At 32.0% G+C, this 11,372-nt stretch overlaps 1 pseudogene; it reads left to right on the plus strand.

The window, feature by feature from the left end:
• Nucleotides 1-1,482, plus strand: LOC120130240 (annotated as a pseudogene).
• The last annotated feature ends 9,890 nt before the right edge of the window (nucleotides 1,483-11,372 follow it).

Here is an 11,372-nt window from a genome sequence, read left to right on the forward strand (position 1 = left end):
TTTGAAGCTTCAAGTGCAAAGTCAAGGGATTTGCGGGTGGAGAAGAGGATAGAGATCTCTCTGCCTTCAAAGTTTGATCCTTGAATTCAAAGCTTTATACTTTTCTAACTTGTTCTTCCCTTCTATATTTTTAGCTTTCTTTTCGTTTCTTTTTTTTCTCTCCTGGCTCCTGTCCATCTAGAAAGAATTTTTGTCTTGTCCTCTGTTCTGTTGCGTTCTTTTCTGTTCGAGCGTCATGGCTTTAAAGCGGATTTTGAAGGAACTCAAGGATTTGCAGAAAGATCCACCCACTTCTTGCAGTGCTGGTAACATTTCATCTTCTACCGCCTAACATCAATATATCTTTACCAACAATACCATACTTTGATCTCATTGTTTATGTTGCTTACCCTACCTTTTTCACTGTTTTTAACTGCGTACTTAATTTTAGCTTATGAATAAAATCGATTAAAAATTTAAAACCCCAAAGCTCCAAACTTGACTCCTTGTATTTACTTTAGCTCGTTTACCCTTATATACGTTAGGGCTGCTTATTGTTGAAAATAAAGGTTTTCATCATGAAAAATGAGCAAATCCCTTCCTTAGGCATTGATCTTCATGTAGTCTGCTTGCCTTCCAACTTGATTTTGATTTAATCGACAAGCTTTTCAGTTCTTATACTAGAATTGCTTGATCCGATTCAGACTGTTCATTATTATTATCTGAACTTTGACTTGTGCATCAATGGATGACATTTAGGTAACCTTTGGATGCTTTTTTTTTTGTAATAGGTCATGTAGCTCAAGACATGTTTCATTGGCAAGCAACAATCGTGGGCCCTTCCGATAGCCCTTATGGTGGAGGTGTATTTTTTAGTTACGATTCATTTTTCTCCGGACTACCCTTTCAAGCCTCCTAAGGTAATTTACTTCACCCGCGAAGTTTTACTCTAGTGTTGATGATTGTTCGTATGATACTCTACACACTCTTTTCATGGACAATGTTGTTTTGTTGTATAGGTTGCATTTAGAACCAAGGTCTTCCATCCAAACATCAACAGCAACGAGAGCATTTGTCTTGATATCCTAAAAGAACAATGGAGCCCTGCACTAACCATTTCCAAGGTCTGTCCTTACTCCTGCTAATATCATGGTTAAAATAGTACAATGTATAAACATTGTCAACAAAACTAACACTGGTGCAAAACAGGTTTTGCTCTCAATATGCTCCTTACTGACTGATCCAAACCCCGACAACCCACTTGTTCCAGAGTCCAGACAAACAAAACTAACTCGTTTTCTATTATACCTATTAGTCTTTTTTTAACAGGTTGTTTCTAAATGACGTGTAACGGCATGGATTCGAGCATGACTAGCATTTGCAGGCTCTGTCCCTTGTTGTGCTTGGTGCTCTGTCCCTTGTTTTGTGTGTCTGCAGGGCATGGATTCGAGCATGGCCAGCATGGGCGACAGCAACATTGGTTTCGGTGGATGGCTGACCAGCATGGGTCTTCCTCGGTGGGTTCACGTGGGTAGCACACTGTCTCGGGCTTCCTCCTGGTGGATTTGTACCATATATTAATTATCTTAAGTTTCTTGTAATTGTATTTTTATTTTTTATATTTTTTATAGTTCATACATTCATATTATAATGTATTGGTGATGGTTGATTAAAGGGAAAATTATTTATTATATTTTAAATGCAATATAAGATTTTTGTAGGTTCAAATTCGAGTTTGAGTTCGAGCTTGAATCGAGTTCGAGTTTGAGCTTGAATCGAGCTCAAAATCGAGCTTCAATTGAGCTCGAGTCTCGAGCTTCAATTGAGCTCGAGTCTCGAGCTTCAATCGAGCTCCTGAAATTTTTTTTTTAGTTTGAGCATATTCGAGTTCGAGTCGAGTTTCAATATTATCTTTCGAGTTCGAGTCGAGTTTTAAAATTTTAGGCTCGCGAGTTTTCGAGTCGAGTCGAGCTTACATTTAAAGTTTTCGAGTTCGAGTCGAGCTCTGCGATACTCGAGCTCGACTCGGCTCGTTTACACCCCTAAGGTAAAGTATACAAATGCTCAACTATTATAGAATATTATTTTGTTGAATATGAGATTATTAATAGTTATAAAATGATTTTTAATTATAGGTTGTTGTTTTGTTAAATCATCCAACTATTAAAATTTATAAAATGGTTGCTCAACTATTCATGTGTTTCAAACCCAACCTTTTTCGTTAAAATATTGGCGGCCATCTAAGTAACATGTTGATTCGGATATGATAAAATATAATCCATAACTGTTTGAGTTGTATTTTGTGGATCGACTCTTCGTTTATATTATGTCGTCGGCCCGTTGAGCTAGTGCTTGAAACATCGTGTCATCGAACAAATTCTTGAAAGCAACGACAGTGCCAGTAGACACCATTAAAATATAGTTTTTTTCATATCAAAGTCAACAAATTAGCGTCAAACTCAGAAAATCATCAATTTTTTTAACGGAAAAGAATGTGTTAAAACATATGAATAGTCGGGTGATCATTTTGTACCTTTTCATAGTTATGAGACTTAATAAAATAGCACCATATAATTGGGGATTATTTTATAATTTTTAATCGTCAGGAGACTCAGCAAAATAGCGTCCTATAGTCGGGAACTCAATAAACCAGTGTCCAATAATTGATGATCAATTGTATATTTTACCCTAATTGTAATTGAGTTTACAAAAAGTATTTTTCTTTAGTGTTTTAATAATATAAAATGTTTTTAATATAATTTATTTTAAATTTTTAATATTCATTTTAAATTATTTTATTATTTGGTTTTTTTGTAAAATATATTCTTAATTTCTTTAATTTTAAATATAAATGTATAAAATAGTATTATTTTATATATTTAATATTGATATATTTTTTTTAATATTATTTTAATAAAAATATTAATTATTAAAATTTTTAAAATATATTTATTAACAATTTCAATAATATTATAATAATATATATTCAAATCATTTAAAATAATATATGGTGTTATATTTTTATTTTAAAAATATATAATAAATTATTTATATGACTAATATTACTTGTTATTTTCATAAAAATAATATTATTAAATTATTAACGATGGATAATATGTTATATATTTAATAAAAATATAATAGTTTTATATTATTTTAATTATATTAATTATTAAAATATTTTTAATATATTTATTTATAATTATAAATAATATATATATATTATTTTAAAATAATATTTTTAATATTATAATAATATATTCAATTATATAATAATATTGTTATATTTTTATTTTAATAATATATAATAAATTAATAATATAATTAATATTGTTTACCATTTTCATTAAAATAATATTATTGAATTATTAATAATGAGTAATATTATTTTATATATTTAATATTTTGTTATCGTTTTAATAAATATACTAACTATTAAAATATATAAAATATATTTATTAGTTTTTTAACCGTACTAGACTCATTAAATTATCAATAATTAATTAAATTTTAACTCAAATAAAAAAATACATCTATTATATTCAAATTAATCTAATTATAAAAAATCTTGTTAATTTGGTTAACCGACCGAAATAACCAAACTTTGTTCAACTCGGTTAATATTTTCAAAAAAAATTTTCAGTTCGATTAACGGTTAAAGAAAAAAGTTGAGTTTATTCAGTTAATGAAAATTTGATTCGATCGGTAGCCGAATTAACCGTTTGAACACTCCTAATTGTAGCATTCCAATTGGATTCCTTTATAATGATATTAGCGATCATCTCTAAATCGTGTGTTGCTACTTATAATCATTACATGGTAGAGGTAACTTCTCAATCACTAATCCTACAAAAAAAACTCCTTTGATAGAGTGATGTTCTTTGATATCAGGTCATCCAAGAGCATATAGTATTCATTGATTTGGATTTTGATTTCCTTTTCATCGATCGTATTTTAATGAATTTTTTCAACATCTTTGACAATGTATTTCAAGATCAAGTTTTTCCAAATTTCTTCTTGTACAAACATTAGTCATCAAAAGGTTTATTTGACGAAGTAGAAATAATGGTGTGTGTTGAAAACATTTTGATATTTTGATATAACAAATTAAGTTAAATGAATTTTAAGATTTTACAAATGATTTTCTAAGGTATATTCGAATTAATTAATCGGATATCAAATTATTACTCCAAGTCTTTCAAGATCAATTTTAATCCTTACTAAATGTGTAAAATTGCAATTTGTACTTAAACTATTTTTGAAACAATTTTCACAAAGTATTTTGAACCAAAATCAAGCCTTAAATCATTTTTTCAAAGGCATGCACCGATGCATCAATCCATTCATCGATGCACCATTGAATAAATTGAACATCGAATGCATTCCATGCATCGATGCACTCTCTATGCATCGATGCACTTGGGTTTTATTAAAACATCGAATGCATTTCATGCATCGATGCACAAGCAATGCACCGATGCACTCAGGCTATTTTCAAACATCGAATGCATTTTATGCATCGATGCACACTTGGTGCACCGATGCACTAAGTGTTCCAATGATCAAAATATTTAAATTTTACACTGATGCACCGATGCACTATGGTCATGCATCGATGCACCGACGCTCCCAACCAGTTTTATTAATTGTTTTCACACAATAACGGCTCTATTGACTCCACTAATCATCCCCAACGTTTAGAATCATTTGAAGGAGTATTTAAACAAGATTAGAAGCCATTGATCAATAATAAGAAACATCAAGCAACTAGAATCAAGAGAGAATCAAAGAGAAAGCATCAAACCTCAAGTTTGAGTATTTCAAGCCTATTTTTCATTCAATATTCATTTTCATTTCAAGAACACTTATTGTGCTCAATTGTATTTATTCTTGAGTGTTCTTTCTTTGTTCTAGAATTGTGCAAACATATTTGCCTTGTGAGGTTTTTCTTGTAAGTTTGCAAATTTGTAATCTTCTCTTTGAGAAAAGAGTGTTCTCAAGAATTGGGGTATATTCTTGAGGGAGTTGTAAGGTTATCTCTTTGACCTCAAAAGAAAGAAAAAATTAGTGAATTTGTTGGAAAATCCTTAGTGTGGATAGCTAAGGTAGTGGACGTAGACTTTGGTTGATAAAGTCGAACCACTGTAAATCGCTGTGCAATTACTTTCAATTTTCTGCAAAAGCTTCCACCAAAATTTTTATTGCCAATTCACCCCCTCTTGGTCGATTCCATCGATCGGTTAACTCAACAATTGGTATCAGAGCCTCACTCATTTGAAGGTTTAATCACCTCTTGAGTCAATTCGGGAAGAGTTACATCGATTATCAAGTCATTAATGGCCTCCGCTTCAAATTACGACTCCAGTCTCGATTCGATGCCCGTTAACAAGCCTTCTTTCTTCAATGGAGCTAACTATGCCTATTGGAAAGATAGGATGATGTACTTCATTCAAGCAAGTGACATGTGAGCATGGAATGCCGTAGAAGAAGGATATATCAAGCCTCTCACTCATCCAAGGTTGTGGAGTGAATGAGAGACAATAATGTTCCAGCTCAACTCCAAAGCCATCCATATCATATTTTGTGCTCTTGGAGCAGATGAATACGGAAGAGTTTCATCTTGTACAACCACCAAAGAAATATGGGACAAGATTCAAGTCACTCATGAAGGTACCGATGAGGTAAAGAAATCTAAAATTAGCATTCTAAGGCATAGCTATGAAAATTTCAGGATGAAATCAAATGAAGATATCAAAGCTATGACGGATAGATTTTCAACGATTGTCAATGGTCTCAAATCATATGGAGAGATCATTTCAAATGAAAAGCTTGTGAGGAAGTTAGTCTACTCTCTTCCAAAATCGTGGCAATCAAATAAGACGACAATCATCGAGTCTAAGGACCTAACGTCCTTAACTCTTAAAGAGCTAATCAGTTCCCTTCTCACTCATGAAATGATGTTTGAAGATGAAGTGGACCTCGATAAGATTGACGAGACACCAAAGGAAAAGGAGAAAAAGAAAAACATTGGAGTTGCTCTCAAATCCATAAAAGATGAGAGTGATTCGAATGACGATGATGATGACGAGGAAATGGCATTATTTTCCAAACGATTCAGAAAGTTGATGATGCCCAAACGAGGAAGAAAATTCAAATGCAATGAAGGCTTCAAAACTAAATCGAAGGAGAAAGACCCGATCATTTGCTATGAATGCAAAAAGCCGGGGCATGTCAAATATGATTTCCCACAATTGAAGAAAAAGGGTCAATCCAAAAAGAAGCACAAGGCTCATGTAGCTACATGGAGCGATGAAGAAGGTTCCGATGAAGAGGAACAAGAAGTTGCAAACTTGTGCTTGATGGATATCGGGGAAGATTCTAAGGTAACCTCTAACTCATTCGATTCGGATGAATTATCTTATGATGAGTTATTAGAGGACTATAATGATTTGGCTTCGGATTATAAGACTCTGTTTTCAAAATACAAAAATGATATTTCAAAATTGAAAAACGAAAATAGTCTTTTATCCAAGACCAACAATGAGCTTGAAAGTAAGACCAAAGAATTGCAAATCAAAATTAATGATTTTGAAAAGAAAAATACTGATTTACATAACTTACTTGAATAAGGATTGACAAAAAGAAAAACTTTCTTAAAATTCCAAAATCTTTGTTAAGAAAAGTTTTAGAAACTACAATCATAGAAGTCCTCAAAGAACTTCAAATGGTAAAATCATTAGAAGTATATGGGTTCCTAAAGAACTCATTACTACTAAAGATAAAAATGTCCTTCATAAATGGATACCTAAGGGGACAAGGATTTTAGAAATTAAGGAATATGGACCCAAAAGAATTTGGGTACCAAAAATTAGAAATTAATTTATGTTTGTAGGAAAAGAAGCATTGCTACAAGGAACAGGAAACAAATCCAAATTCATGGTACCTTGATAGTGGATGCTCGAGACACATGACCGGAGACAAAAGCCGGTTCATAGAGCTTAACGTCAAAAATGGAGGAGAAGTGACTTTTGGTGATAATTCAAAGGGTCACATTGAAGGTATTGGTACTATAGGTAATATCTCTTCCATACAAATTAAAAATGTGTTATATCTGAATGGATTAAAGCATAATCTATTGAGTATTAGTCAATTATGCGATAAGGGATTTAATGTCATGTTTGAAATTAATGGTTGTAAAGTCATTGGCATTGCATCTAATCGGATTATGCTTGTTGGTTATAGAATAAGAAACATATAAATGGTGCATTTAGATTCTATTAATGTGACTAATTTATGCCTAGTTGCTAAGGATGAGCATGATAGTTGGTTATGGCATAGGAGACTAGGACATGCTAGTATGAGTGTTTTACAACGACTAATTCAAGGTGATTTAGTTTGAGGGTTGCCTAAACTAAAATTTGATAAGGATAAAGTCTGTGATGCTTGTGCTAAAGGAAAACAAAAGCGAGTTTCTTTTAAATCCATTAATGATGTATCAACTAGTAGAGTATTACAATTGATCCATATAGATCTTTTTGGGCCAACTAGGACTACTAGCTTGGGTGGAAAACAATATGCATTTGTCTTGGTAGATGACTATTCTAGATATAATTGGGTTCTATTCTTAAGTACTAAAGATGAAGCATTAGAAAAGTTCATCACATTTTCAAAAGTAATCCAAAACAAAAAAGGTTACTCTATCACTGGTGTTAGAAGTGATCATGGCACTGAATTTGAAAATCTTGGATTTAATGAGTTTTGTAATTCTAATGGTATTAGCCATAATTTTTCAGCACCTAGAACCCCTCAACAAAATGAAGTTGTTGAGAGGAAAAATCGAACTTTAGAAGAAATGGCTAGAACCATGCTTTGTGAAAACAATTTGCCAAAATATTTTTGGGCGAAAGCCACAAATACCGCTTGTTATATTATTAATCGAGTAATGATTAGGCCATTTTTAAAGAAAACTCCATATGAAATTTTCAAAAATAAAAAGCCTAACATTAGTTATTTTCATCCTTTTGGATGTAAATGTTTTGTTTTAAACAACGGTAAAGAAAATCTTGGCAAATTTGATGCTAAAAGTGATGAAGGAATTTTTCTGGGTTATTCCTTAAATTCTAAAGCTTATCGTGTATTTAATAAAAGAAATTTAGTTGTAGAAGAGTTTATACATGTTGTTTTCGATGATAATCCCCTTCCGATGAAGGATTCTTGTGTTAATGATGATGTAGGTATTTTACAAGCAAATGACGTTAGACATGACGTTGGAGAATCATTATCATCAAAGGAGGAAACGAAAGATGAGGAAACTCATGATCCTTTAGAGAATCCAACCATTGAAGAAAGGGAAGTTTATTACCCAAGAGAGTACAACTATGTCAAGGATGGTGAAATTATAGGTGATCAATCCAAAAGGGTAACTACTTGATCTTCTCTTAGAAATATATTTGTAATCATGTTGCATTTATTTCATGCATAGAGCCTAAGAATATCAAAGAAGCATTAAAAGATGAACATTGGATTATGGCTATGCAAGAAGAATTAAATCAATTTGAGAGAAGTAAAGTATGAACATTAGTTGAAAGGCCTAGTAATAAATCTACTATAGGTACTAGATGGGTATTTAGGAATAAGCTTGATGAAAGTGGTAATATAGTGAGAAACAAGGCTAGACTTGTTGCTCAAGGGTATACTCAAAAAGAAGGACTAGACTATGATGAAACATACGCTCCCGTAGCTAGGATGGAAGCAATTAGAATGTTTTTAGCATTTGCATGTTTTAATGAATTTAAATTATATCAAATGGATGTTAAAAGTGCATTTTTAAATGGTTTTATAAAGGAAGAAGTGTATGTGGAACAACCTCCTGGTTTTGAAGATTGAAAATTTCCAAATCATGTTCTTAAATTAACAAGAGCGCTTTATGGTTTAAAACAAGCTCCTAGAGTTTGGTATGAAAGATTGTCAAACTTTTTAATTGAAAAAGGTTTTTCAAAAGGGAAGGTTGACACTACATTGTTTTTAAAGTATAAAGGTAAAGATTTATTAGTAGTTCAAATTTATGTTGATGATATAATATTTGGTTCTACTAATGATGTTCTTTGCCAAGAATTTTCTAAGCTGATGCAAGGTGAGTTTGAGATGAGCATGATGGGGGAACTCTCATTTTTCTTGGGACTCCAAATCAAGCAAAAAAAAGATGGCATCTTCATCAATCAAGCTAAGTACGTCAAAGATATGCTCAAGAAGTTTGGACTGGAAAATGGCAAACCTCATGACACTCCAATGAGCTTTTCAACAAAGCTTGACTTAGATGAAGGAGATAAATGTGTAGAAGTTAAATTATATAGGTCAATGATTGGATCTTTACTTTATTTAACTGCAAGTAGACCGGACATTATGTTTAGTGTTTGCTTATGTGCTAGATTTCAATCATGTCCTAAAGAATCACATTTACTAGCTGTTAAGAGGATCTTTAGATACCTTAAGGACACTTCTAGTATAGGACTTTGGTATCTTAGAGACTCTAGCTTTAGCTTGCATGCCTTCTCAGATGCGGATTATGGAGGATGCAAATTAGATAGGAAAAGTACCTCCGGTACTTGCCAATTCCTTGGAAATATGTTGATTTCGTGGTTTTCAAAGAAACAAAATTGTGTTGCATTATCTACCACTGAAGCGGAAGACATTTCAGCCGGTAGTTGTTGTGCACAAGTTTTATGGATGAAACAACAACTTTTTTATTATGGAATTGAAGTAGGTACTGTTCCTATCAAATGTGACAATACTAGTGCTATTTGTCTCACTAAAAATCCCATCCAACACTCTAGAACTAAACATATTGAAATTAGACATCACTTCATTAGAGACCATGTCGCTAAAGAAGATGTAGTTCTAGAATTTGTTGATACTTTGCACCAATTAGCGGATATTTTTACAAAACCCTTAGATAAGGAAAGATTTTGGACACTTAGGAGACAATTAGGTTTGACTGACCTATCTTCACTTAGTGTTTAAAATAATTTTAGCACTTTTAAGAATAAATAAAAATGTTTATAATAATAATTTTTGATTTCATTCTTTACTATTAGTTAGGGGGAGTTTGTGTTCTTTGGTTAAAATTAATTTTGTGTTCAAATAAAGTTTAAAGATTAATTTGATTGATTGAACATAATTAATTTTTTATATATGAGTTGCCAATACCACTAGAGCCAATTAATTTAGCATTTTTGAGTGTTTAAAATGGATTTTTGACATTTTTGTGCTTAATGCATCGATACACTTAACAGTGCACTGATGCATCCCTTTGAATGTGCATCGATACATCAACTGATGCACCGATGCACGCCCTTGAATGTGCATCGATGTACAATAGCCATGCATCGATGCATCCGTCGGGTTTTGGGTTAAAATGCCTCATGTTTCTTCATTTTTCTCAAACCCTAAAACTAAAATCTCTCCCATCATTCATCCCTCTCTCACTCTAAATCCTACTCTTGCTCAAAATCATCGGAAAATCATCGGTTTCTTCGTGCTTTTCATCTTCAAAACCTGCTTATATCATTAAATCGTGAAAACAACTCCTCATCCATCTCAATCCGAATTTTCAAGGTAATATTTCAAAAACCTCTATTTTATTGATTTTTGATTTTAGAACTAGTTTTGATTAGTTCTAGGATGAACATTATATCGGGCATTGATTGTTTGTTGGTTCTAAACTAGATTTTACTACCAATTTCGTCAAAAACAAATAATTTTTCAAGATTTTTCCTTGAATTTCGAAATTTTTTTAAAAAAATTATGATTTCAAAAATTAGTAATATTTTTTATTTAATTGTGTTGTTTTCATGAAAACTATATTATGATTATCAAATATTATTTTTAAATAGTTTTCAAAACATACCCATTAGGATATGGTTTAGATAACCTTGAATTATTGAGGACTCATTTGAGTTTTGGGATTGATTGTGCATACATGTGTTTCAAATTGCAGGTGATATTCCATATTCTGATTTCCTTTAATCATGTCTAATCCCAAACGCCCTAGAACTTCGTCAAGTTATTCTCGTTCAAACCAACCTCCTAATCCCATTCCTCAACCTCTTAATAGCCTATTAGGATCTTGCTTTAATATGTTTGAACGTTGGAGAGAAGAATTGTACCACAGGTACATGAATTCTTTTCAATCTTATAGAATTAGGGAAGAACACATTCCATCTCTACAAGCCATGATAGACTTTAAATTGGAATACCTCCTGATTCTTAGAACATCAAAATTTGATAAATTGTTCTCTCTTAGGCCTGTCGTCTTTCATCAATTAGTCTGTATTTTCTATTCTAATGCGGTCTGTATTCAAAACGAAACTCAATGTGGAACTATAGGAATTAGA

This window comes from Hibiscus syriacus, unplaced genomic scaffold (genome assembly GCF_006381635.1).
Source record: "Hibiscus syriacus cultivar Baekdansim isolate YM2019G1 unplaced genomic scaffold, ASM638163v2 tig00110528_pilon, whole genome shotgun sequence".
In the NCBI taxonomy this organism is placed as follows: domain Eukaryota; kingdom Viridiplantae; phylum Streptophyta; class Magnoliopsida; order Malvales; family Malvaceae; genus Hibiscus; species Hibiscus syriacus.